We start from the raw sequence: 25686 nt of genomic DNA, 5'->3' as shown, positions 1-25686 counted from the left end.
TTTTTGAATTCATATATTCTTCATGGTGAGCGTTTTTGTTCATTTTTTTTAATCATAAAAGTAATTCATTACTTCTGAAAGTAGAGAAAATATAAATGATTATTAAAATAGAATACAGTGAATGTAACAATTGTATTCGTTTTTTAATAGAGCTATAAACATTTAAAATAATTATAAGCTAAAAGGAAAGAATAAACTGAAATTTTTCTGAGTTCACACCACCACAAGAAAACACTGTGAATATTTTGGTGTACTGTTTTTCACTTTTTGGCACCATTTCTATGACTATAGGCACACACACATATAAATGAGTTTACAGTCTTTTAAGAAATGAAAGGATGGAATTTGCATTCAATTGATTCAGAAAGCAAATCACCTTTAGAGCAGGAGGTGGGAATAGTGACCTAAGAAGGAAGAGAATGAGGCTGACAGAGTGCCCTTTTGATTTTCATATCACCAGGCTCATTTGCTTAGTAGAACTTATATCTGCTGCAAAAAGTTTTAATTACGGTAATCCATTAAGGATTTTATTTTAATTGAATTTTTAAATGACATAAAAACAAACTCTGGTGACATATTGAAGACCTGGTTATAAGATGAAACCTAGGATTTGCTTCAAAATAAAATAGTTGGGGGTGGGGAGCTGGGTACAAATGAAACAAGATCGCCCATATGTTGATAATTATCGAGCGGGATGGTAGACACATTATTTTTAGGCAAATTAGTTAACATCTCTGAGCTGTAGCTTCCAAATTAGTTAAATGGAGATCATCACACCGATTTTATAGTACAGAAATTAATAAAATAACATATATCCAAAGATTATCTAGCAGTGTGCTGCTGGGCATAGCAGATGATCCACATTTATCGCCTTCCTGTTTCCTGAGTTACTAAGAAATCTGAAATAAGGTCTTTGCTTTCCTCTGTTAAGAAGATAATGTGTTCATATAATGTTTTGTAACAGCAAGAGGATAAATGTACCATTAGACTTGGTATTGGAATTCCTCTGGGGAAAGGAACTGTTCTTGTTGGGAAAATTAATTTGATGAAGCACTCCAGGTGAAATATGACACCCCAAAGGTATAAATAAGCAGAAGACAAAGAAACCACAGACATGGCAAAATCCCTGGGCCACCGATTATGCATTATTTAGTGGCTTGTTTTGCTTCCTTGCAAACTCCATTTCCTCTAGCATTCAGAAACATCCCCCCCAACACACATGCCTTGTGTGGGTAGTATTTGTGTAAATGAAAGACAGGGGCTGCGTTCCACATCTGGATCAGCTCTAAAGAAAGGAAGGAGTTGGTAAGCATGAGTGAGTTTGCAGACCCGGGATCTTAAAGCCAGAAGTGGGTACAAAATTGAAGTTCTGGGAAAAGCATGAAGTCTTTGGGGAGGTCCTGGTTCTGCTTTGAGGGCTTAAGGTAAAAGATGGACAGGAAGGAAGGAAGGAAGGGAAGGAGGGAGGGAAGGAGGGAGGGAAGAGAAGAGACGACAGATGAAGGAAAGGAGGAAGAGAGGAAGGGAGGGAGGGAAGACAGATCAAGAAAGTGGATATGATACTGTTTGTGTTAAGGGGCAAATGAGTGATACCAACAGGAAATGATGTGGAAAGAGAGAACTTCTTTGGAGCAGCCATGATGGAATTAGGAAAGAGTCGGAGGATGAGCAGGGCCGGGGAGTCCCTCATTGCTCAGACCGTACTGATGCAGGAGTCTCTCAAAAATACAGCATTTTTTCCTCCTAAAGGAAGCAGGATACTTTTCTAATATTCTAGATTTCACATACCTTCAAAAGATATTTGTGCATCTAAGAGACATACCTCTATGTAAGCACAGGAAAATATAAAAGAGATTGGAAATGATGAAAAAGCAAGATGTGGTTGTGCTGGGAACTAGGAAAGATGTGGTCACAGCATTTGAGCTTTCTGGTAACCTCGGGAAGGGGGGTCAAGAGCTTTCCATAGCAGACAATGGAGTTACACTAAGTCAGAAGGAGAGTACCAGATTCTAGAAAGAATTCTTCCAGGGGATGTGTTCATCTATATATATTAAAGCTCCCTCACTCGACAAAACCTAAGAGGCCATGCCATCACTATTTCAAAAGACACAGGCTCTTAGAAAGGTAGGGGAGAGAGGGAGCTCTACTGAGAAGATACAACATGACTGTGATTGTTAATTAGCCTTAAAAATTGGTTAGATCTGCATAATATATCTGAAGCTGAGCGTCTCCATAAAACATACCAAAATAAGAACCGATGACAAATCAGTAGATGGAAGAATAATATGAATTGCCATCAAATAGGAATGCAATTCAAACGAATTAGTCATAAACCATGTTAAAATGAAGGCTACAAATATTTGGATTTATGATTTACACCAAAGTGTAAAAGAGTAATGATAGCACTTTATCCTAAGCTATCAAATAATGTTTTTCAGTGTGCTTCAGAAGATGATCTATATAACTTGAGATGTCTATATCATAAAACATAATTATAGCCCAAATGATCTCAACAGCCATGTAAGAGTAAACACTGAATTGGTTTACATGCAAGGGCTTATAAGTGCCTAATGGAATTGAGTTTATAAAGAAAAGAAGATGGAAAATTTTTTTTTTATTGTCACTGAAGAGTATCCAGGAGACCAAAGGCAGACTTTTCAGGGATGCAGGTGAGAAGAACAAGTTTACCTGTTGTCGAGTTTTGGCTTGCATAGCCCCTTGGGTTAAGAGCATGGAATTCCATAACAATGCAATTCGCATTGTTTGTAACCAGCAACTACTATGTCAACCTCACCCCAACCCGGAAGGTCCTTGAATGCTATTGGGTGTCTCATTGGCTGTCATTGCCAAGTGGCTAGCAATTCGATTCTTTATCTGTTAAGATCAAATCTCATGTAATAGCATCTTTTATAAATAAAAGATGTATTAGCACAGAGGGAGAGGCAACCAGCAGAAACTCCTTAGGGCTATAGCTTAGATTTCTGAAAAGTTACTCAACTACATGGAAATCCATTCCTATAATCCCAACAGTCTTTGCAAAGATATAAAATCAAGTTAGTCACAGAAACTACTAGAATCTGACAAGAAATATGCCCATGAAATCAACAGCTATTAGGCACCAAATGTATGCAGGCAATGTGCCAATGACTAAACCAAGAGTTATCTCTAACCCACAGCCACAGGTGATTGTTCATTCTTTATGCATTCAGCAGGTATCTGTGGAGTGCTGACTCGGTGCTAGACTTTGTGTGAGACACCGAGGACACAGCGGTGAGCAAAGACAGGCATGACTCTACCCTTTATGGAGCCTACATAAAATGACAGTACACAAACACACCATCAGTTCATTAATCACAATTAAGAAAATTACTATGAGGAAAGTCGTGAGAATAAATGAGTGAGACCTTAAATCTGTAGGTCGAAGAATGCTGCCTAGAGAAAGTGAAGTTTAAGCTGAGATGTGAAGATAAGCAAGAGGCACCGACATGAAGAGTTGGGAACAGAAATGGTCCCTGCGGATTCAGTCCCTATAGAAGGCTCTCAGCACTTTCGAGGGACTAAGGGCGGGCCAGCGAGGCACCTTCCTCACAGAGTGAAGGGAGAGGTGGGCAGGGGCCGGAGGATGCAGGGACTTGGGATTCTGTGTTTAGGAGCAATGGGAGAGTTCCCATCCCAGGCGTGGAATACCCAAAGCTCGTGTCACCAGCTCATTCTATTTCCATTGGCAGCCCTCATGAACAAGGGGCTGTTGCACGTGAACTGAAGACAAGGGGATGCAGCAGGTAAAGTTTTTCACGTGGGATGGCAATAGCTAGCCACTACCTCCATCCGAGTCTCCATGTCAGGGATGCCCTCAGGCTCTCTCAGTGGAGCTGGAACAGGATTGACTGGGGCAGGACTCAGAGATTCTTCTTAGGAGTCCCTTGCCTCCCTTCCTCTTGGCCTTTCCTTTCTTTAGAGATGTTCCCGCAGCCAGACGGGCTCCGGAGCAGTTTTGCAGCCATCTGGGACCTTTGCACATCAGGTGAGTGTGGAGCATCCAAGTAAGCCCTCCCAGGACGGTCTTAGCACTGTTTTCCAAGCTCTCTTGGGTACCCTTCTGTAACCTATAAATACCAACGAGGGGTACAATCTATAGAAGTAGAATAGAGGCCCCAAAACTCAGGCAACTTGCTCAGCTCACACAACCAGTAAGTGGCAGAACCAGGATGCAAGCCTGGTTACACTCCTTCCACTGCACCAAAGGCCGCATTTCAGACTCTAAATACACAAAAGCATTAATGTGTCCACGAATTCAAGAGCATAATAATCTGACTGAAAGGTCTGCTTTCCAGGGAGGCTTTCCTTGGCCTCCGTATCAAAAATTCCAAACGTTGTCCCATGTAACTCTTGGGCCTTTTCTTTATATTTTTCCTTTGGGCATTTACAGTTACCTAATATGCCTTTTATTTGATTTTTTCAAGATGTTTTCTTTATCTTTGGCTTTCTGCAGTTTGAATACGATATGCCTAGCTTTAGCTTTTTGTCATTTATCCTGCTTGGTATTCTCTGAGATTCTTGGGTCTGTGGTTTGCTGTCTGATGTTAATTTGGGGAAATTCTGTCATTGTTGCCCTAAATACTGCTTCTGGTTCTCTCTCTCTCTTATAGTCCCATTACACTAATGTTACACCTTTTGCAGTTGTCCCAGTTTGGGGGTATTCAGTTCTTTTTTTTTTTTCCAGCCTTTCTTCTTTTTGCTTTTAGGTTTTGAAGTTCCTAGTGACTCAAGTTCCTAATACTCAAGCTCAGAGGATTTCTTCTTTTCTCAGCCATGTCCAGTCTACAAATGAGTCCAACAAAGGCATTCTTTATTTCTGTCTCAGTATTTTTGATCTCTAGCATTTTTTGGCTCTTTCTTAGAATTCTCATCTCTCTGCTTATATTACTCTCAGGTTCTTTCTGGGTGTTTTCTGGCACCAACCAGTTCTCCGATTTTGCAATTCTCTGACACCGGCTGGGTGTCCAACAATTCAATCGCATTCTGACGTCAACTCCCAGAGTTAGCACAGACTCTGCAGGTGAAGAGCTGGGCCTTACAAGCTGCAAGTGTCAGGTTTCCAGGTAACGCACACTTCTGTGTAACTGAGCTGTGAATGTGGGGATTCTCACGACTTTCTCCTCAGGTTCAATAATCCTCTAGAGTGACTCACAGAACTCAAGAAAGGGCTGTACTTACTATTACCAGTTTATCATAAAGGTTACCACTCAGGAACAGTCAAGCAAAAGAGATGCATAAGGCAAGATATCGGCAGAGGGAGGAAGAAAAAGCTTCCCTGCCCTCTCCAGGCACACCCAGTACCTCAGAGTGCTCACCAACATGGAAGCTCTGTGAACCTCCATGATGTAGGCATGGTTGATTATCAGCCATTGGTGATTGAATTGGATCTCCAGCCCCTTTTCCCTCCCTGGGGCTTGGAGGTAAGGCTGAAATTTCTAACCCTCTAATCACATGGTTTGGTCTTTGTGGGACAAGTCCCATTCTGAAGTCATCTATGGACCCTCAGCCAAGAGCCATGCCATTAAACACCAAAACAAACTTATGCAGGAGTTCCAAGGGTTTTAGGAGTTCTGTGCCAGGAACCTGGGACACAGACCAAGTCTGTTTCATTATGCCAGAATTACCCATCTGTTCTTGCATGTTGTCTACTCTTCCCATATTAATTGTAGTGAATTTTAAATTCCTGGTCTGATAATTCCAACATCCCTGCCATATCTGTGCCTGGTGCTGATACTTGTTTGTCTTTTCAAATTGTGTGTGTGTGTGTGTGTGTTTATTTTACTTTTCAGCATGCCTCATAATTTTTTTGTTGAAAGCTGAACATGATGTACTGAGAAAGAGGAACTGTGGAAAATAAGCTTTTAGTGAAGTGGTATAGGGCCGGGGGAAGTGTTCCATAGTCGTATTAGTCAGTCTTAGAGTCTGTGTCCTGGGCTGTGAAATTCACAGGTGCGTCTCAGTTCCTTCCACCCCTTATGTGGGGCAGAATGGCTAGAGAGGACTGGAGCTGAGTTAGGCTCTGATAAAACGCCAGTCGTTTAGGCTTTGGTGAAACCGTTTCTCTTTAACACAGGCCTCGTTAAGAACGGAAAGCTGTGGCACGTTTCAAAATGGCTACTTCCCCGCCTCCTGCTGCAAGAGTGAGGGGAGGTTTCTCTGATATTCCCTGTGAGAACCTGGTTAGATCTCCTGTAGGTAAAACTCACAGAAGTATGGAGAGTTTCTAACTCTCAAACTCGTCCACTCTGAGCTTCCAGCAGTTTAGTTCAGGGTTTCCCACTCGAGTGATGGTTCGTGTGGTTTCTGCTCTGGTAAGTTGTGATTCAGTGAATCTGTCTCTGCCTCTCCAAGACAGTGGCTTGTCTTATGATCTCATTTCTCTGACAATTCTGAGTTGTTGACTTTGAGTTTGTTCAGCTTTTTAGCTTGTTGTTAGGATAGAATGACAACTTCTAGGTCCCTTTCAGGTTGTACCCGGAACCAGAAGTATATTTTCTTTGCTTGTTCTGCTTGTCGTCATTTTGCGCATTAGAGCATGAGCTCTATGACAGCAGTCACTTAAGTCTGTTTTGGTCTGTTGTTCCCAGCTGTATCTCCAGTGCCTAGGACAGTGCCAAGCATATACCAGGGGCTCAATGAGTATGTTGAATGAGTTTTCTCTGTTTATCTTCACTCATTCACTTAACTAACATAACACAGTGTAATACAATGTAATGTAAATGCTGTTTATGCTGGAACTGCTGATGAAAGCCATTTCATAAGTAAATTAATTTGCTGAACCAGATTGCTTTAAGGTGGTGCTCCCAATCTTTGTCATAGCATGGCACACCTAGAAAATAAAGGCGTTTGTTCCGCAAGCAGCCAGAGGCTCCTGTTTCAAGGGTCGAAGACCTCAGTTTCTAGTTCCGCTTACACTTGCATGCTGTACCACTTGGGAAACTCTGCTTTAAGAGTAACGCTTAACTGAAGATCCCAATCTGTTTGGCTAGGCCCATTCGAATGGGTCCCAAGCACTAAAGAGACCTTAAGGCAAGAAGGAGGAAAATGGTGTAGATAAAAGATCTAAATAACACTTTACCATTGCCATGCAAGGCCCGCCTCAGTCTGGTCTCAGCTGATCCTTACAATCTGAGTTCCCTTCCCTCCCCTACAGCTCACCTGGCTCCCCTTATGCTGTTCCCTCTCCCTCTATGCTAAATCTTACTGTTCTTCTATTAGAGCCAGGCACAGCTCAGCAGGTGTTTCTTGGTCATCCTAAGCAGAATCACCTGAGTTTTTGGTCCACAGCACTGCAATTGAGTTTGAGGTTTTTTGCTCCAAATTTTAAACTTTGAGTAACTTCAGAGGCTGGGTTTAACCTTTGATTTTCAGATGAATGCGGGGGACCAGAGGGGACTGCACTGACCACAAAACCAGGTTGGGATGTGGGTGTCCTGCCCCTCTGCTCTGTGTTCTACTCAATTTAATTTCTTTTGCTAATGATGAAACTTGATAATTTATTAATGGGTAAAAACTGATTCATTGCAGAGTCTATATGATTGGTAGCAACAACCAGATGGCCCCTAATAAAACATTAATAAAGCAAAGGCAGATGGCATTTAACGGAGTATTGCGTAAACATGCCTGAGAGCCATCAAAAGCTTTTTTTCCCCTGTACTTTCTAATAATGGAGAATTACTAGACAAGATATAAAAGGGGAAATTGGCCTCTAAATTGTGATCTAAGAAAATGTCTTTAAGTTTTTTGTAGATACTTTGGATAATACAAAACTTTTAATTTAACTTCATCCTAGATTTCTTAGCCCTGCAACAACTGTGGTTTGTAACAAGTTTATAAGAAATGACAAAAACCTTAGTAGAAGCAAAAATAAGGCTCTACAACTCCATTCTCCTTTAAAAATCCAGCCAAAGCCATACTGCCCAACTCTTCCCACTTTTTTAGAAAAACAAAAATTTCTAGAATTCATTAAAATAATGTAAACATTCTAGATAGAGGTTTTCTCTTGCAGTGATGGGGTAGGGGGAGAGAGGAGAATGAGACTGGACATGAATATACAGAAACTTACATTGATAGTTATATTTCATTGTATTTTTTTTGAGACAGAGTCTTGCTCTGTTGCCAGTCTGGAGTGCATTGGCACGATCTTGGCTCACTGCCACCTCCGCTTTCCGGGTTCAAGTGATTCTCCTGCCTCAGCCTCCTGAGTAGCTGGGACTACAGGCACGTGCCACTACACCTAGCTAATTTTTTTGTATTTTAGTAGAGACGGGGTTTCACTGTGTTGGCCAGGATGGTCTCGATCTTCTGACCTTGTGATCCACCCACCTTGGCTTCCCAAAGTGCTGGGATTACAGGCGTAAGCCACTGAGCCTGGCCTACAGTTTTATTTTTTAACTAGGTAGTGGTTACATGAATTCATTATGTTATTTTTATATACCTTTATATGAGACAAATATTTCATTATATATGTATGTATATATATATATACATATATATATGTATATATATATATTTGAGATGGAGTCTAACTTTGTCACCCAGGCCAGAGTGCAATGGCTCGATCTTGGCTCACTGCAACCTCTGCTTCCCAGGTTCAAATGATTCTCCTGCCTCAACCTCCCAATTAGCTGGGATTACAGGTGTTCACCAACACGCCTGGCTAATTTTTGTATTTTTAAGTAGAGATGGGGTTTCATGATGTTAGTCAGCCTGATTTGGAACTCCTGACCTCAAGCAATTCGCCTGCCTTAGCCTCCCGAAGTGCTGGGATTACAGCGTGAGCCACCATGCCTGGCCCATAATTTTTTAAATGTTAAAAATAGAGCGTTGTGCAGGATCTGGATTTTATTAAAAACAAAGCGAATGAGTATAGGTTGACTGTGCAAACATGCAAACACACACACACACACACATACAAATAATGTGATTTAATATCGTGGCCATAGAAATCACTAGACTGAACTTCATGAGCTGTTTTAGGAGTCACTAACCTAGAGAACTTTTAAGAACAGAAGAAATAATTTGTTTTTGGTGAATGAATATTCATGTACCTCAAGGTAAAAATACGGACTTTAAGGTTTATGTTTTGTTTGACATTTTCCCCAGATTTACTCATTAGGCAGTAGTCAAAAGGGCATGAACTCAAATCTGAGTTCAAATCCTCATATACCGTGCCAGATTTATAGGATTCAGATTTTTTTTCCATCTATAAAATAGGAACAATAATAATTTATAGAGTTGTACAAAGATTCAATGAAATGATGTATATAAAGGACCATGCTGGACAAAAATAAGCAATCCAAAAAATGTGGGTATTATAGATAACTAACTTGGTGCTATTAAAAGAAAATCTTTAGATAAATTAACGTTAACAGAGTTTAATTGAATAAAGAATGATTCTTGGATCAGGCAGCTCCCAGAAGCAGAATAGGTTCAGAGCAACCCTGGAACTGCCACATGTCTGGATAACATTGAAGGACAGAAAAAGGGAAGTGACTTACAGAAAAGGAAAGTGAGGTTCAGAAGCAGCTGAATTGGGCGCAGCTCTACATTCACCTTATTTCAACACTGGGTTGAGCAGTTGGCCCTGTGATTGGCTGAGCTGTAACCTAACACATCCACTGAGGTGGCAGTTTACTATGCCCGGAGAAACCTTTAGGCGGAACTTGGAATATGTAAGGAGGCAGCTTTAGGCTGAACCATTTAATAGTGCCCATTATTCTCACTAAACTAAAAATAGCGAAGTTGTAGAATAATTTCCTATTCATTTCGTTTTTGTAAGCCTTTTGTGTATTTTCAACAAAAAAGGATCCGTATTGACATTTATAACGTAATGGGATTGTTTGTTGCACTGTGACTTCTCTAGGGGCTATTTATATCTCAAGTCTATTTCTAATTATGGATGGTAAGGCTAATCATTCCTAGAGAGGAGGTCCAGCGTTAGCCGGGGCAAGGATTTTTGGTGAGGAGGGGGAGGTGAGAAATGGATTCTTGGGAACTCTGAAGCTTGCTTACTTGGCCTTCTCTGTAAGGCCCTAATTAAAGGCTGGTCTTTCCATGACATATTTCCCCAAGACTCCCTCTCACAAGTCAGAATTGCTGGAACCTTTTTAAGCTTTTTCAGTAGGTCACTCCTCTAGTGGTTGTAAGCTTCTTAAAGGCAGGAATCCAGATATATTCAGGTACACAGTAGGCACTCAAAAATATTTGTAAAATGGAGTGGAATTCCAGGGAATCAGAAAATAATAATCAGAGCTACCATGTATCAAGTATCTAGGGATATACCTAATCACAGTAATTCGGTGACCTGGGCGTGCTTTTTCCCACTTTTTGGATAAGGAAATGGAGGCTTGCAAGAGTGGTGACCGCAAGTAGAAGGCAGAGATGGAACTCAAACGTAGTATTTGAACCAACTCCAAAATCAGCAAATAGCCACGTCTTGGCTGCCCGCACTGACATTGGGATTTGCTTGGTTTGGGGTGGTGTTGATTTTTTTTTTTTTTTTTTTTTAAGATGGAGTCTTGCTCTGTCACCCAGGCTAGAGTGCAATGGCGTGGTCTTGGCTCACCGCAACCTCTGCCACCTGGGTTCAAGCGATTCTCCTGCCTCAGCCTCCCAAGTAGCTGGGATTACAGGCACCTGCCACCACACCCAGCTAATTTTCGTATTTTTAGTGGAGATGGGGTTTCACCAGTAGGCCAGGCTGGTCTGGAACTCCTGATCTCATGATCTGCCCACCTCGGTCTCCCACAGTGCTGGGATTACAGGCGTGAGCCACCGTGCTCAGCCGATTTTTTAATTGATTTTTAATATAAGAAAGTTAGCAAAGGAAGATGGATTTACTTGCAGAAAGCAAGCCTACTTGATTTGTGAAGTCCCTGTGTGCTCATTTCCTACTGGATGTCTAGATTCCTTACAGAGGTGGAGCCTCAGAGTGAAATGACAGATACAGTTCTTTGGGGGAGAAAAAAAGGAAGCTTGAAGATTTCAACATACAGTATTAGAAAAAAATGTTCATTTCTATCAACAGTTTGAAACAAAAGCTTTCATGATGTCAGAGGCGTCCAAGGTGGCAGAAGCTCTACTTCCAGAGCTGTTTTCTTTTCCATCATTCAGACCAACAAATTTATTACACCGGTGCTTTTAGCAATCAGTCAAGATTGAGTCAGATGCCAGGGTAATTTTCCTTGTCAAATTGCTTTTTCCATCACAATTAGCCTTTTAAAGGACCCTACCAAACAACAAATGTGTATACAATTCCCATACTCCCCCTCCAATTATAACTCAGCTAAGAAGTTGTATCAGTAATGAATTGTTATAGATGAAAACATCAACCTCACCCACTCTATCACCAGTTTCTCTCTGTATTCTTAGATGACTCTTGGAATCAGACTTAGGAAGAAAGCCTCATTTTTTTTTTTTTTTTTTTTTTTTGGAGACAGAGTCTTGCTCTGTCACCAGGCACCAGGCTGGAGTGTGGTGGTGTGATCTCCGCTGACTGCAACCTCCACCTCCTGGGTTCAAGCAGTTCTCCTGCCTCAGCCTCCCAAGTAGCTGGGACTACAGGCATGTGCCACCACACCCAGCTTAATTTTTGTATTTTTTAGTAGAGATGGGGTTTCACCATGTTGGCTAGGATGGTCTCAATCTCTTGACCTCGTGATCTGCCCGTCTTCGCCTCCCAAAGTGCTGGGATTATAGGCGTGAGCCACCGCACCCAGCCAAGAAAGGCTCATTTTAAAAAATAGAATGTGTTACATAATCCAAAAATATATTATTTAAACTAAATCAGTTCAGCTATCTGGTTTACCCTAGTTGGGATTCTTTATAAAAGCTCTGAGCTCCATCACCTATATGCCCTCTAAAATCATTTGTACAAACCTGAGTCGGCCACTGCTCTCAAAACCCTTTTTCTCTGGAGCACAAAGACTACATTTTCCAGGCTGTCTTGCAATTAGGAGAGACTCTGTGACTGATTTCTGGCCAAAGGAAGGTACAGTAGGTTCTTCCCCCCCGACACTTATCTGCAGTTTCACTTTTTGTGGTTTCAGTTACCCACGATCAACCTCCATCCAAAAATATTAGATGGAAATTTTCAGAAATAAACAATTCATAAGTTTTAAATTGGTGCCATTCTGAGTAGCATGATGAAGTCTTGTGCTGTGCTACCCTGTCTTCCCCAGAGACACGAATCATCGCTTGTCCAGCATATCCACGCTGTCTACACCCCTGCCTGCTAGTCAGTCACTTTGTAGCTCCCTAGGTTATCAGATTGACTGTCATAACATCGCAGTGCTTGAGCTGGATAACCCTTATTTTACTTAGTAATGGCCCCTCTGTGCAAGGGTAATGATGCAGGCAATTGGGATATTCCAAAGAGAAGCTGTGAAGTATTTCCTTTAAGTGAAAAAGTGAAAGTTCTCAACTTAATATGGGAGGAAAAAAATTGTATGCTGAAGTCGCTAAGATCTAAGGCAAGAACAAATCTTCTCTCTGTGAAACTAAAGAACGGAAAAGAAATCTGTGCTAGTTTTGCTATCGCACCTCTGCGAATGTTATGGCCACCGTGTGTGACAAGTGCTTACTTAAGATGAAAAAGGCATTGAATTTGTGGTTGGAAGACATGAGCAGAAATGTGTTCCAGTTGATTGAAGGTGGCCGGGTTTGGTACCATCCTTAATTTCAGGCATTCATTGGGACTGTTGGAGTGTATCCTGTACCTGAAAATGTCGCTCCCATAAAAACCTCCCATGAGGGAGTCTCCAGCTTCTTTCCTTGTCTACCTGCGGGAGGTGTCCATGCTCAGGGCAACCTCGGCAACCTGGAGCTGGAAATGGCAGAGCCTCCGCTCGCCCGGTACCTGAAGGAACGAGGACTATGGTTTCTCCTCTCCTCCCACCCCACCTAAAACCTAGAATTACCTCAGTCAGATTGTTTACCAAGTAGGAAATGAGGTACTATTGTATTTGAGCCATTATAATTTGGGGGTTTGTTTTAGCAGTTAGCTTACCCTAACAATGACAGCTGATCATAGTACTTTTCTCGCCCTCTGTCCTTCTTTGTTTATCTGTCTGCCTTTCCTACAAAGCCCACAGATAGGAGGGGCATGAAGCACATTCTCCTTGGTCACCTTATATCCTCAGTACCTAATATAGTGCCCAGCACTAATAAATATTTGTTGAATTTTTAAAAAATGCTGAGTGCATGGACTTTGCTTCTCTATGTTTGGTATAGCATACCTGGATGCTACACAATATTTATAAAGATAATGAGATGAAAAAAGTTTGTATATCTCTGGATTGCATTATTTTGAATATTTCTGTATATTAGATATCTGGTGGCTGACTACTGGTCTTCACAATTTTCCTTAATGCTGATAATAATGTATGTTTCTCCATGAACAATGGAGAAACAATATAGAAGTTTTTACTAACTTTGTTTATGTAATGCCACTTTCTGGTTTGTTTGTTTGTTTGTTTGTTTGTTTTTGGCACACAGTTTCTGTCACCCAGGCTGGAGTACCATGGCATGATCACAGCTCACTGCAGCCTCAACTTCCCGGGCTCAGGTGATTCTGCATCAACCTCCAGATTAGCTGGGACTGCAGGCGTGCACAACCATGCCTGGCTAATTTTTTGTATTTTTTAGTACAGCTGGGGTTTTACCACGTTGGCCAGTGTTCACCGACCTCAGCCTCCCAAAGTGTTGGGAATACAGGCAGAAGTCACTGCATGTGTCCTGTAATGCCACTTTCTTTCCTGAAAACGAGTGGGGCAGATAGAAGATGTCTGGAAATTCTTTGCTGTTTCTCCCACTGAGAGGTGGAATATACCACCCCTATCTTTGAATCTGGGCTTGTTGTGGAAGTCGTTCTGGGTGTTTAAAGACTAAGTCAAAAGACTTGGAGTTTCTGCCTTGTTTCTTTTTCTTGAACACTTGCTTTTGGAACCCTGAACCTCCATTATAAGAAGTCTGACTCCCCAAAAACCACCATGATGAAGAGGCCACATGTAGGGCTCTGGTTGATAACCCTCAAGTTCAGCCCCACCCTCAAGGCATCCCTGCCAATGCACTAGGCGTGAGATGCTATGTTCTGAATGTTTGCGTTCCCTTAAAGCCGTATGTTGAAACTATCACCCGTGTGATAGTATCAGGAGGTGGGGCCTTTGGGATGTGATTAGGTCAAGAGGTAGAGCCCTCATCAGTGGGATTAGTGCCCTTATAAGAGACCTAGGGAGCTTGTTTTGTTTGTTCTTTCCTTCCACCGGGTGAGGACACATTGAGAAATCATAGTATCTATAAACTAGGAAGCAGGCTGTCACCAGATAGTGAATCTGCTGATGCCTTCATCTTGGACTTCTCAGCCTCCAGACCTGTGAGAAATAAAGGTCTGTTGCTTAAAAGCCACCCGACTGGGTATTTATAGACTATGGTATTTTACTACAGCATCCCAGATGGACAAAAACATGGGTGAAGTTGTCCAAGTCCCTCCAAACCAGGCCATTTACCTTCACCAGCTAAATTTCACTGAGGGACCCCAGTCAGTGTCACATGGAACAGAAGAGTCACTCAGCTGAGCCCCGCTCAAAGCCCTAACCTACAGAATTGTGAGATACAGTAAAGTGGTTGTTTCAAGCTACTAAGTTTTAGGGTAGTTTGTCATACAGCAGTTGATAATTGGGACAGTAAATTATTTCACATTTCCTTGTTTGTCCAATAATATTTGCATCGAGACTTTCGACTTTGACAATATTGGTTGATCATTTGCTAGCTGCCAAGTAATTTCAGTTCTTTTCCTGTCTGTATGTGTGCTCTGCAATTGAATAAGAGAAGGTTGGGACACCCAGAGAAATATTTAATTCTGGACCATATTTCACCCTCTATAAAGCGTTTTATTTTAAAGCAGTAATTGGTAATATGCATTGGTAATGCAGTCTCCAGTTTAAAAAGCACTTTTGGGATTTAGGGAGGTAAATGAAATCAGTTTTAAAATATATATCAATGTATGCCAAATTTTATTTTAATTTATGTTAGTAGCTGTGTTCCTCTGGGAAGCAATCAATATGGTAAAAGGCAAAATTATACATATGTGAAAAATGTGGGCTTAAAGTTAACTTTAGCTGAAAAGTATTTAATAAAGGAATGGAAACTAATTTTTATTGAGTGCCACTATGGGCTGAGTACTTTATATAATCTTATGACAATGCTATAAGTAATTTTTAAATGGGAAGTTGTACAAGTTGCCTAAGGTCACTTAGCTGGTAAGTGGTAGGCTGGATTCTACCCAAATCTGAAGGATCCAAAGCCTGTGTTTTTCTCCTTTGCAGAGGTTATTCATCTGAAAGAGACCAGGTCTTGAAACATGGTTCTCAAAGAACTAGGGAGCAATCATGGCAGCCATGCAGAGCTGGTTTATTAGTGTGTTCATTTACGAAATAAGTCCCAGTAATGAGCTTTATTGACTTTTTCTGCCCTTTGCATATTGTTTCCTCAGCAAGAATCTAGGGATAGGGTAGGAAATACACAACACCCGACCGATGTGTTTCAGAAGTTCTGTAAGTTGAAACATAGTGCATATAGTGAATCTCTTTGAAAGCAGATGCTTGCTGTCATCACTATGACCACTCCAATTTAATCATCATTTTGACCACTCCAAAGATTTTCTTTCCACATTGCTCCATTTTCTCAAAGGGAATATATCTATATGGAGTAAGAAGATTGGAGTTCCATGTTTTCTTTTTATTTACTTTCTTCTAGTTGGATTAAAAGTTTTCATCTTGTATATGTTCGTCTGAAATCTTCAAATACTCCATTTAACAGCAATAATAAGCACAACTATTTTTAAAAAGTTACGGCTGTGCCAGAATCCTTTTCATCTCCTTACCGTTGGACAGGGAGAGTAGCAGGCTGAGGTCAGGTGAGGTCTTGAACACAAGTCATCCCTCTGTCCAACACAGACCATGCTCCTACGCTGCATGGTGGGGGAACCCCTACTGTGTTTCCTGTTTTCTGTTCTGGAGAGTCTGTGCCCTGTGGTGGGTTAAAACTCAGATGGTGCTGAACAGTCTGGGTTAAAATTGTGGCTCTGTCTCTTCCGAGCTCTGTAGCATTCTAGTTTGTGTCTCAATTCCCTTATTTGTAACTTGAACCGCCAAATAGTTGTAAGGATTTAATGAGCCAGTCATTGCATATAATGTACTCAGAAGCATGCTTGGTGACAGTAGAAAGTGCTACACAAATAATAGCAGCTGATATTATTACTGTCTTCCTCGGGCATTTAATTAAACAACACTGGGCAGGACAAAAAAAGAATAAGGAATTTGAAGCCACTTAGTAACTGTTGCATCAAAAAGCTGACCCACTCTGAAACACAAGCAGTAACCTATCTAGCTAGCTAGAGGACGGGGGCTTTTTGGGTGGGAACCTGATGAGCATGCTGTTTATGAGGATGTTCTTAAGGTCAGTGCCCTAGGTGGGGAGGCAATAATCTCTGATAACAAGCCAGAGTCATCACTATATAATTTTATGACGATAGAGAACCAATAGCATAGATGAAGTCTCTTGACAGGGCTGGGATTCTGTCTTTCTTCCAACATTTCATCACATTAGCAAACTAGGGGCTCATGACCATGGACCATTTCTAACCACTCCTTCATCCAGCAACCATTCCCTGCGCACCTGTCTTGTGCTGGGTCCCGCAAGGATGTGTGTATAGCCCCGCAGTCTAGGTGGAGAAACAAAGGGATTCATTCCTTAAATCAACAATTATTTACTGGATAGCTATCATGTGTCAAACCCTAAGCTAGGTGCTGGGCATAGGGAACCAAACAGACAAGCTGCCCTTATGCTGCTGACATCTTACAGGACAGAAGGATAATACATGAAATAAGTAGGATGCATTCAGTTTTTTCAGATGGGGGTGAATGCAAAGGAGAAAAATAAAGCAGGGGAGGAACTAGGTGTTCCCGTGGGTGGGTGGGTGAGCGGGAGGCACTTTTAATTAGGGTAGTCAGGAAAGGCTTTACAGTGAGGTGAGTAACTGCAGTCTAGAGATATGTTTAAAGTGTAGGGGGGCCCAAAGGAAAGCGCTGCCCGGCTTCTCTACCCGCCCTCCCTGACCAGCCCTGAAGACAGCCACACAACTCCATACTGTGTGTGAGCCTCTCACAGGGCAGAAATTTCATTTTCTCTTACTCATTGCTTTCAGCCTAGTAGAGAGCATGGCACAGTGAAGATGATCTACTGACTGAAAGTCTTGCTGAGCAATGGACTCGTTACCTGAGGCACACAGAAGGCAATACTGTGGCACAGGCTTTTGAAAAAAGAAAAAGCTCTATTGCCAGTCAGCTTGCAAGGAGACGGGAGGCAAAGCTCAAATCTGTCTTCTGGACCTGGGGGTGGGCCAGGCGTCTTTGGGATCGCTAACCAGTCCCAGGTGATGCCAATGCAGCCTTCCGCGGGGCGCGTGGGTTCAGTTAGAAAGCTTTCCCTCTTGCACGTGCCCGGGGGATTTTGGCTCCGCCTCACTTTAACAACTTAAGCAATGGTTAATCGGTTTGAGCTGGTCTTAATGTTACAAAAAGATCTAATTAAGTCAGTCCATCAGAAAGCAATGCTTGAGCACGAGCTTTGCTCAGATTGCCTCGTTTAGCATTCCTTGAGCACCCACTGTGTGAGAGCGCCTGGTTTTGCCCTCAAGGAGCTTAAAGTGGAGTTTACAAGAATGAACCACTGATTAGCGTCGGGCAAGTGTGGGCACAGTCACACCACACATCCGGATACTACTCCAGGCACGGACATTAGGGGCGCCCACAGGCTGGACAGGCCTGGGACTTCCCTGGTTGGACAGTGAAGCCGCGGTGCCAGTCCACACCCCACCGTTGGTGGCGAGTCCGGCCCCGCGAGGAGGCGCCGCTGTCAAACCCCACGGTCCCGCGCAGCCAAGAGGCGAGGCGACCGCGGAAGGCAGGCGTAGCCCACTCTTCCCGAGAGGCCTGACATCTCCCGGTGAGTCCCGAAAAGTGCGCGGAGACTGTGGCCGAGCCCTGGGCAGTCAGCAATCCGGCTCCCAGGGAGTCGCACGAAGGAGTGGAAGCGGCTTTCTCCCGGCCTTCTGGGCGGTCTGGCTCGGCCCCGCAGTTAACTGCAGCTGCAACCCCCGCCCCGCGCCCCTCTCCCCTCTCCCCTCTCCCGTCTCCCCTCTCCCCTCTCCCCTCTCCTCCCCGCTTCCCGCCTCTGGCGGCCAGTCCCGCGGCTCCGGGGCACTGGGACAGAGCAAAGGTCCCGGCCGGCTGGCCCTCCCTCCGCCCTCCCCCCAGCCCGCCCAGCACAGGCTCTTCCGACTCCGCTGGCACGTGGCGCGCGGCTGCCCGGGACCCAGCGGCGGGCGCGCGGGTAAGTGCGCGGCGGGCGCGGGCTGCGGGCTGCGGGCTCCGCTCTGGCTCCTTTTCGGGTGTCCCGGGCCTGGGGCAGCTGAGGCCGCGCGGCGCTTTGGGACCCCCGCCCCTTCGCTCCTTCCTAGGGGAGACGAATCCTTTGGCTGCCCGGCCTCTGGAATGGCGGGTCCCGTCGCGCCCCTCGCTTCCCGCATTCCCGGCCCGGTCCCCCTCCCATCCCTGCGTCCCGCCCTCACTCGCACTAGCATCCCCTCCCCGCCGCCACTTCCTTCCTTGGGTGTTGCAAGCGCAGCTGGTACTTTGGTTCTCCCACCCGCTCCCAGGCCACCCCCTCCCCACTCGTCCATCCTTTGTCTTGCGGTCGGTCTCTTCTCTGGGTGCTGCGGAGGCTCTCCCGCCTCCGGGGCGAGTGTGCGGGGAAGCGGGCCTTGGAGCAGATACGGAGTTTAGTCTCTCTGGAGGGAAAAGAGTCCCTAGTCGCCTTGCTCTGGTATCTAGAGGGCCCCGAGCTTGGGGAGGAGGCCAAGCCCCCCTTGGTGTACCCGGCAAGCGCTGGGATGGCTCTCCACGCTGCCCGCGTGGCTTCCTTTGGACCCCTGACCCGTTCCAGAGCCGCTTGCCATCTGCACCCCAGAGAGGAAAGACGAGAGAAAAGCGTCGGTTGTTGACTGAACACACCACCCACTCTTCCAGACTCAACTCTGTCCAGTATAGTCAATGGGGTTGTGAAAGGGGTGGATGCCCTGGAGTCGCTGTCCTCCAGAGGCAGGCAGGCGGCCGGGCAGACAGATGGCCAAGTCCAAGTGGAATGAAAGGAGTGCTATGGGGTTGGAGAAGAAGCTGAAGAGTGCAATTAATTGTCTTCGCAATCCACCACCACCAAGCTTTATTCCTAAAGGAAAGGGGCTGGGAGAAGCTGAGGGAAAGGGCCCAGCCCCTCATCCACTGTCCCTTAGCTAGGCTCTTTGTTGTTGTTGCTGTTGAGAGAAGGTTGGCTCTGTCTTGGAGGCTGAAGTGCAATGGCGCTGTCCTCGCTTACTGCGGCCGTGAATTCCTGGGCTCAAGAGATCCTCCCATCCACACGTAGCTGAGGCCACAGGTTCCTGCTACCACACCGCATCTTCTCTATTCTTACCCAGGCTGTCTTCTGTTACCCACTTCCCCAGAGCCTTTGCTGCCTCACTCTCCTCTCTCTTCAAGCTCATGCCTGCCTTCTGACCATCACTGAGTTCACATACTATTGTTACTTTAGAAAGAAATGATGAAATATTAATTTCTTATTAAAAATGAGCTCAGGTACTGGGCTGTAGGCATCAGAAGATATGAAAAGATACCTCTGCTTTAGTTTAATAGACCTAATTGCACTTTGCTACCTAGAAAACTAAAACTAATTCAAAGTGTGCTGAAATTGTTAACAGTGAGACAAGTAGACAAGTACAGCCATGTTTCATCTCCGCACATAGAGAGGAGATGACACATGTTCCATAGCAATGATTTTTGTTTCCACCATAACTCAGGTTCACCCTTTCAAGGACACTTTCTTATGCTACAGAATGAATCATGTGAGGCCACATTAGAACAGAGAAAAGCTGAACAGGGAGCCAGCAGAGCAGAGTGGCCAAGATCACAGGCTTTGGAGTCACGCAGAGCTGGGATGGAATCTTGGCTGAGCACTAATTCTCTATGTGGTGTTCAATGCCCTCCAGACAAAGACTACCAGGAACACACTGACAGGTCCGTGGGTTGGTTTATTTCTCCTTGCAGTGAGCTCCCTCCCGGGGAACCCTGAGATGTCTCAGTAAGAGGTGTAGAACGGACTGAGGGTTTGGGCATGTAGTAGGTGAATTGAGGAAAGAGGGCTTTGCTCTGAATTGGATGTGGTCAGGAGGCAGGGGAAATTCTGTGATTGAGTATCCTCATAAATCTGGTCAAAAAGGAGAGAAGGCCAGAGCGAGGGTATGCCTGTGATTGGTCAAGAAGCAGCCGTCACTCATTAGGACTGCTAATGATTGGAAGGGGGATGGTATTAGATTATTTTTGTGCTTTGAGCATGTTCATGCTTTGTCTGTTTTCAGGTGTGATTACAGAGCAGCCTTGTTTTCATGTTGATTCATCATGACAGGAGTGGACCTGCCTGATATTGATGCTCTGTGACACTATTCATAGTCAGCAACACCAGGGCCTAATAGTACCAGGCCAGCTCCCAGATGCCTCTCTTTCTTGTGATCTTGGGCAGCTTACTTAACATCTTTGAAGTTCAGCTTCGTCATCTATAAAATGTGGACAATGCCTAATTCATGGAGTTATTGTGAAGATTAAATAAGGAAATGTGTGTAAAGCAGTAAGCCGCAGGCACGCTGCAGTTGCCCCTCTCTTTGTCTAGCGTATTTTGATGTTGAGGTTTCCTCTGTAGAACTGTTCCAGCAGAGGCCCAGGGTTCAACCAGAGCTGCTCTCAAGAATCCTGAAAGGAGTGTGAGAAAGAATGAGGTCTCTCTTCTAATTCAAAAACTGGATAATTCCATGGCTGTGAATCAGTCTTCAGAGGCAGTAGTGAATATGGTTATCTTCTCCTGAGGTTATTACATTGGCAACTATTTTTACGGTTCTTTGTTCCCAGTGGCTCCACGTAGCTGTGTGCTTTGCTAACTTTGTGTCGCTGCCTTGCTTTCTTGGTGTTTTCCCCCTTGGTTTCTTATCCAGGAGTCTGACTCGAGCTAGGATATCCTTACTGCATTCACTTTCGCTTTTTGAGTGCTCATCTGCTTTGAGCTGGGAAGCCAGACAGACAAGTGAATAAGTACTGTTTGCTAATACAACTTTTTATTTTATTTTTCTTTGAGATGGAGTTTCATTCTTGTTGTGGAGGTTGGAGTGCGGTGGCACGATCTCAGCTCACTGCAACCTCCGCCTTCCGGGTTCAAGTCATTCTCCTGCCTCAGCCTCCCAAGTAGCTGGGATTACAGTTACCCACCACCATGCCCAGATAATTTTTGTATTTTTAGTAGAGAAGGGGTTTCACCATGTTGGCCAGGCTGATCTTGGACTCCTGACCTCAGGTGATCCGCCTGCCTCAGCCTCCTGAAGTGCTGGGATTACAGGCATAATCCACCGCACCCGGCTGCTAATAATACTTTTAAGGTTTTCTGTGAGAGCCGGTGATCTGCGTAACAACTTTGAAGTGCAGTGAGTGTTTCGGCCGTGAGCTATTTGAGCATGATGTCTCCTAAGGCAATTTTCATCTTCTCCCAAATGGGAGTGTCGTGGAAATTTGAATCCAAAGTCTGACTTTTGGCTGAGATATGACCATACTGGTCTGTGTCAGGCAACTTGGGTTCTAGATCCTTCATTCCTTTGGACCTGGCCATATTGTTTAATCTTCCCTGGCTAACCAGTTACCTTAGGTGTTTGAGAAAGATGGTGGCAGTGTATTCTCCCCTAATGCTGCGTGAAGAACTCTTGTGTTACATTCCTAGCCTATATTTTTGTTAATTTATTATTTCAAAAGTTTCTGGAAATAAAGCCAAAAGCAAGAATGGAAAATGAGCAAAGGATATAACAGTTAAAAAAAAGAAATCCAGAAAACCTTTCAACAAAATAAAAGATGCTTGATTTTATTTGTATTAAAAGAACCTAAAACTAGGCTGAGATTCCATTTCTCACCTCTCAGAACTGGCAAAAATCCAGAAATGTAATGATACACTGTTGCTAAGATGGATACTTTTGTACATTATTGGTCAGAGTACAGAATAGTGCAACTCCTAAAATTACAGATGCATTGACCCGTTGTTCTAGCAGTCCCTCTTCTAGGGATCTACCCTTCAGATACCCTTGTTTATGAAGAGGATATCTGTATGGGGTATTCACGGGGGACATATCTTTTTTCTTTTGAGACAGTTTTACTCTTGTCTACCAGGCTGGAGTGCAGTGGCATGATCGTGGCTCACTGCAACCTCTGCCTCCCTGGTTCAAGTGATTCTTCTGCCTCAGCCTCCCAAGTGGCTGGGATTACAGATGCCTGCCACCATGCCCAGCTAATTTTTATATTTTTGGTAGAGACTGGGTTTCACCATGTTGGCCAGGCTGGTCACTAACTCCTGATCTCAGGTGATCTGCCTGCCTTAGCCTCCCAAAGTGCTGGGATTACAGGGATGATCCACCACACCTGGCTGACATCTTTAATATAACAAAAATTTAAAAATAACTAAAGTGGTCAGCAACATGGGACAAGTCAAGCGCATGATGGTAGCTCTGCCTGAGGGAGTATGTGGCAGAAAGAAAGGTGCTGAGTCATGTGCAGACTCCTCCTAACTACACCTATATAAAGAACAGTGGGGCCGGGCGCGGTGGCTCAAGCCTGTAATCCCAGCACTTTGGGAGGCCGAGGCAGGTGGATCACGAGGTCGAGAGATCAAGACCATCCTGGTCAACATGGTGAAACCCCGTCTCTACTAAAAATACAAAAAATTAGCTGGGCATGGTGGCGCGTGCCTGTAATCCCAGCTACGCAGGAGGCTGAGGCAGGGGAATTGCTTGAACCCAGGAGGCGGAGGTTGCGGTGAGTCGAGATCGCGCCATTGCACTCCAGCCTGGGTGACAAGAGCGAAACTCCATCTCAAAAAGAACAGTGAAGGAAATGTGACTGAAGGGGAGAGGGGTGAGAGCGTTGCTGGGACATGGGCAGGAATGGAATTTCTCAGTGTGTCCTTTTACATAATTTAGATTTTTGAGCCATGTAAGTATAATTCACACATAATCGTAATAAAGAAACCTCTAACTTTAGTTCACTAGGAGAGTATTCTCCGAGTCTCATGATTGGAAAGTCTGAGTCTAATAAAAACCTACAAAGCAATAAATAACCACCTCCAGTCGCTCTCCTTAAAGTACCCTACCCTGCCAAGAGGGCAAATTAGCTGTTTAATGTTAGCTGGAAAAAAAAAAATTAAAAGTCAATTTAGGAATTTCCTCTCTTTACCATATAAACCCTGTCGGGGAGGACTGGTGTCTTAACTAAAGTTTTCCCACCCACAGCAGGTGGGTTCTATTTTGTTTAATGGCAAGCCTGATTTGGTTTCTACAGAAACCTGTTGGATTTGAAGGCAATTGAGTGAACTCTCAGCTTGCCCCAGAAAAGAACAGAAGCCATAACAGTGGAGATCCTGACAACAGTGGTCAACTAAAGCAGATCCTTCTCTGGCTCTTCTCCTGGGCTAGCAGGACGAGCTCTCACAGGCCGCCAGGGAGACCCAGTCCCGTGTTTGGCAAAGTGAATCTGTTCCTTTTGAAGTCCTTCTATTGGTAACTGCCTTTTTCTCTCATCTCCTAGCCCGCACCTGAGATAACTGGAATATGCCCCAGGAGCCTTCTTTCTTTCATTACCACTGCCCACCAAACCAGTGTCTTCTTTTTTTTTTTTTTTTTTGAGATGGAGTTTCAGTCTTGTTGCCCAGGCTGGAGTGCAATGGTGCTACCTAGGCTCACTGCAACCTCCGCCTCCCAGGTTCAAGCGATTCTCCTGCCTCAGCCTCTGGAGTAGGTGGGATTACAGGCATGTACCACCACACCTGGCTAATTTTACATCTTTAGTAGAGACAGGGTTTCTCCATGTTGGTCTGGCTGGTCTTGAATTCCCAACCTCAGGTGATCCACCCACCTTGACCTCCCAAAGTGCTGGGATTACAGGTGTGAGCCACCGCTCCTGGCCACCAATGTCTTTTCTGTCCTCATGCCACTGACCTACTCCAGAGCATAGTCACTTTTTTATCTGTCTCTAATCTTGCTCCTCTGCAGTTCCTTTCCTATTTTGCTTCTAGAAGATTTTTTCTAAGGGGCCAATCTGATCTCACACCCTCCAATGGCTCCCGATTCCCTGGTTCCCCTGCAGGAGATGCAGGACACAGATCTGGGGCCTCCCTGGCCTTGTCCCTGGTCCTTCTCCACTCTGGAATGCTGCATTCCAGTGCAGGAGTCAAGCTCAGAGCTTGACCAGTCATTCCAGTTTATCAAATTGGCGGATGGCAGATCAATGCTACACAAGGTCTCCTGGGCCATCTCAAGCTCTCCAGTAACCCATTTGCCTGGCACTGTCTTCCCCATCCCTCTACCACCTCCCCAAAATTCTGTGCTTTCATAATGACTGCTCCTCAGCTGCAGCATCCATACTGGGCTCCTTTACCAGGCTTGCTCCTACTTAGCCTACAAAATGCGACTTGGATGTCAGCTCCTTCAGGAGGACTTCTGTGGCCCTATGCCTCTCTCCAATGAGATTCAGATGCCTTTTGTTGTTGTTGTTCTTTCCCTGGAACAATCTCTGCCAGTAGTTAACATAAAACTAAGCTGTTTATTTTTCCATCTGGCCACAAAAGTAGTAGCTCATTGAGGAGAAAGATTATTTTTTTGTCTCTGTATCCTAAGTACTTAAACACAGTATCTAGTATAGTTGGTACTCAAGAAAAATTAGTGATTCAGTTAATTATTTGGTAGGTAAATAAGTGAGCATTCCATTGAATACAAGATTCTTAAGCATAGCATAGTGACAGACTAAAGAGAGATGACAGCCTGAGCATCCTTAGCTATGCGGCTTTGCAGTTCACCTTATCCAAAAGGAGCTTCCTTGCATGTTTTAGAATTTCTTCCTTCAATGTTCGTTCCTAGTGTTGATATACAAGAACAGGGTCGGGTAGCTACTGCTTCATAATAATCTAAGAAAAGATACTTTAGAAAAGAACTTGTGATCCATAAGACAAATGGTTTCCCATGCCCTGGAGGAGACTCATGTTAAAGTGGATTGAACTGAAGTCTGAGCTTACTCTCATCTCTTAAATCCGGAGAGAGCTATGTGACTCTGCAACTGTGTCAGGCGCCAGGGTGCAAGTGAAAATAAAGCACAGTTCTTGTCCATTAGAGCTTTTCATTTTGACCATGGATAGTTTTTAAAAATGTTACTTTCTTTTTGTGCGGTAATGTTTTATTATATATGTGAGTGTTTGTGTATTGGGCTGTGTGCAGTTTGTATATTGTGAATGGCTTAGAACTGTTGCCTGTGTTTCCCTTGGAGTACAGTATTTGAAAACTTGATTTATAAAAGTTTTAAAAATATATATTAAGAATTTTTGTTCCCTGTCACAAATATTGCAGGTATTTTCTCAGTTTGCCCTTTGTCTTTTTAAAGGCCCTTCTCATCCTGTGATGTACAAATATTTCTCTATTTTTTCTAGTACTTTCAGTTTCATTTTTCCTCAAATAAACCTCGA

General features: G+C 44.0%; 1 protein-coding gene across 7 annotated transcripts in view; it reads left to right on the top strand.

Annotated features, from left to right (window-relative positions):
- The first annotated feature begins 6192 nt into the window (after positions 1–6192).
- GSDME (gasdermin E) overlaps positions 6193–25686 on the top strand; it is an 84644-nt gene continuing 65150 nt past the window's right edge. For 2 of the 7 annotated variants that reach the window (XM_039472556.2, XM_039472555.2), the window contains exon 1: positions 18364–18432. The gene's annotated coding sequence lies outside the window, so the exon portion shown is untranslated. Of the gene's footprint in view, positions 6351–17743; positions 18046–18363; positions 18433–25686 lie in introns of those variants that run through there. The other 5 variants (XM_074379623.1, XM_003935135.4, XM_010345687.3 and 2 more) reach the window with 5 other exon arrangements.

Source organism: Saimiri boliviensis, chromosome 10 (assembly GCF_048565385.1).
Source record: "Saimiri boliviensis isolate mSaiBol1 chromosome 10, mSaiBol1.pri, whole genome shotgun sequence".
In the NCBI taxonomy this organism is placed as follows: domain Eukaryota; kingdom Metazoa; phylum Chordata; class Mammalia; order Primates; family Cebidae; genus Saimiri; species Saimiri boliviensis.
The sequence above is the reverse complement of the archived record's forward strand: the minus strand, read 5'-3'. Positions and strand labels throughout refer to the sequence as shown.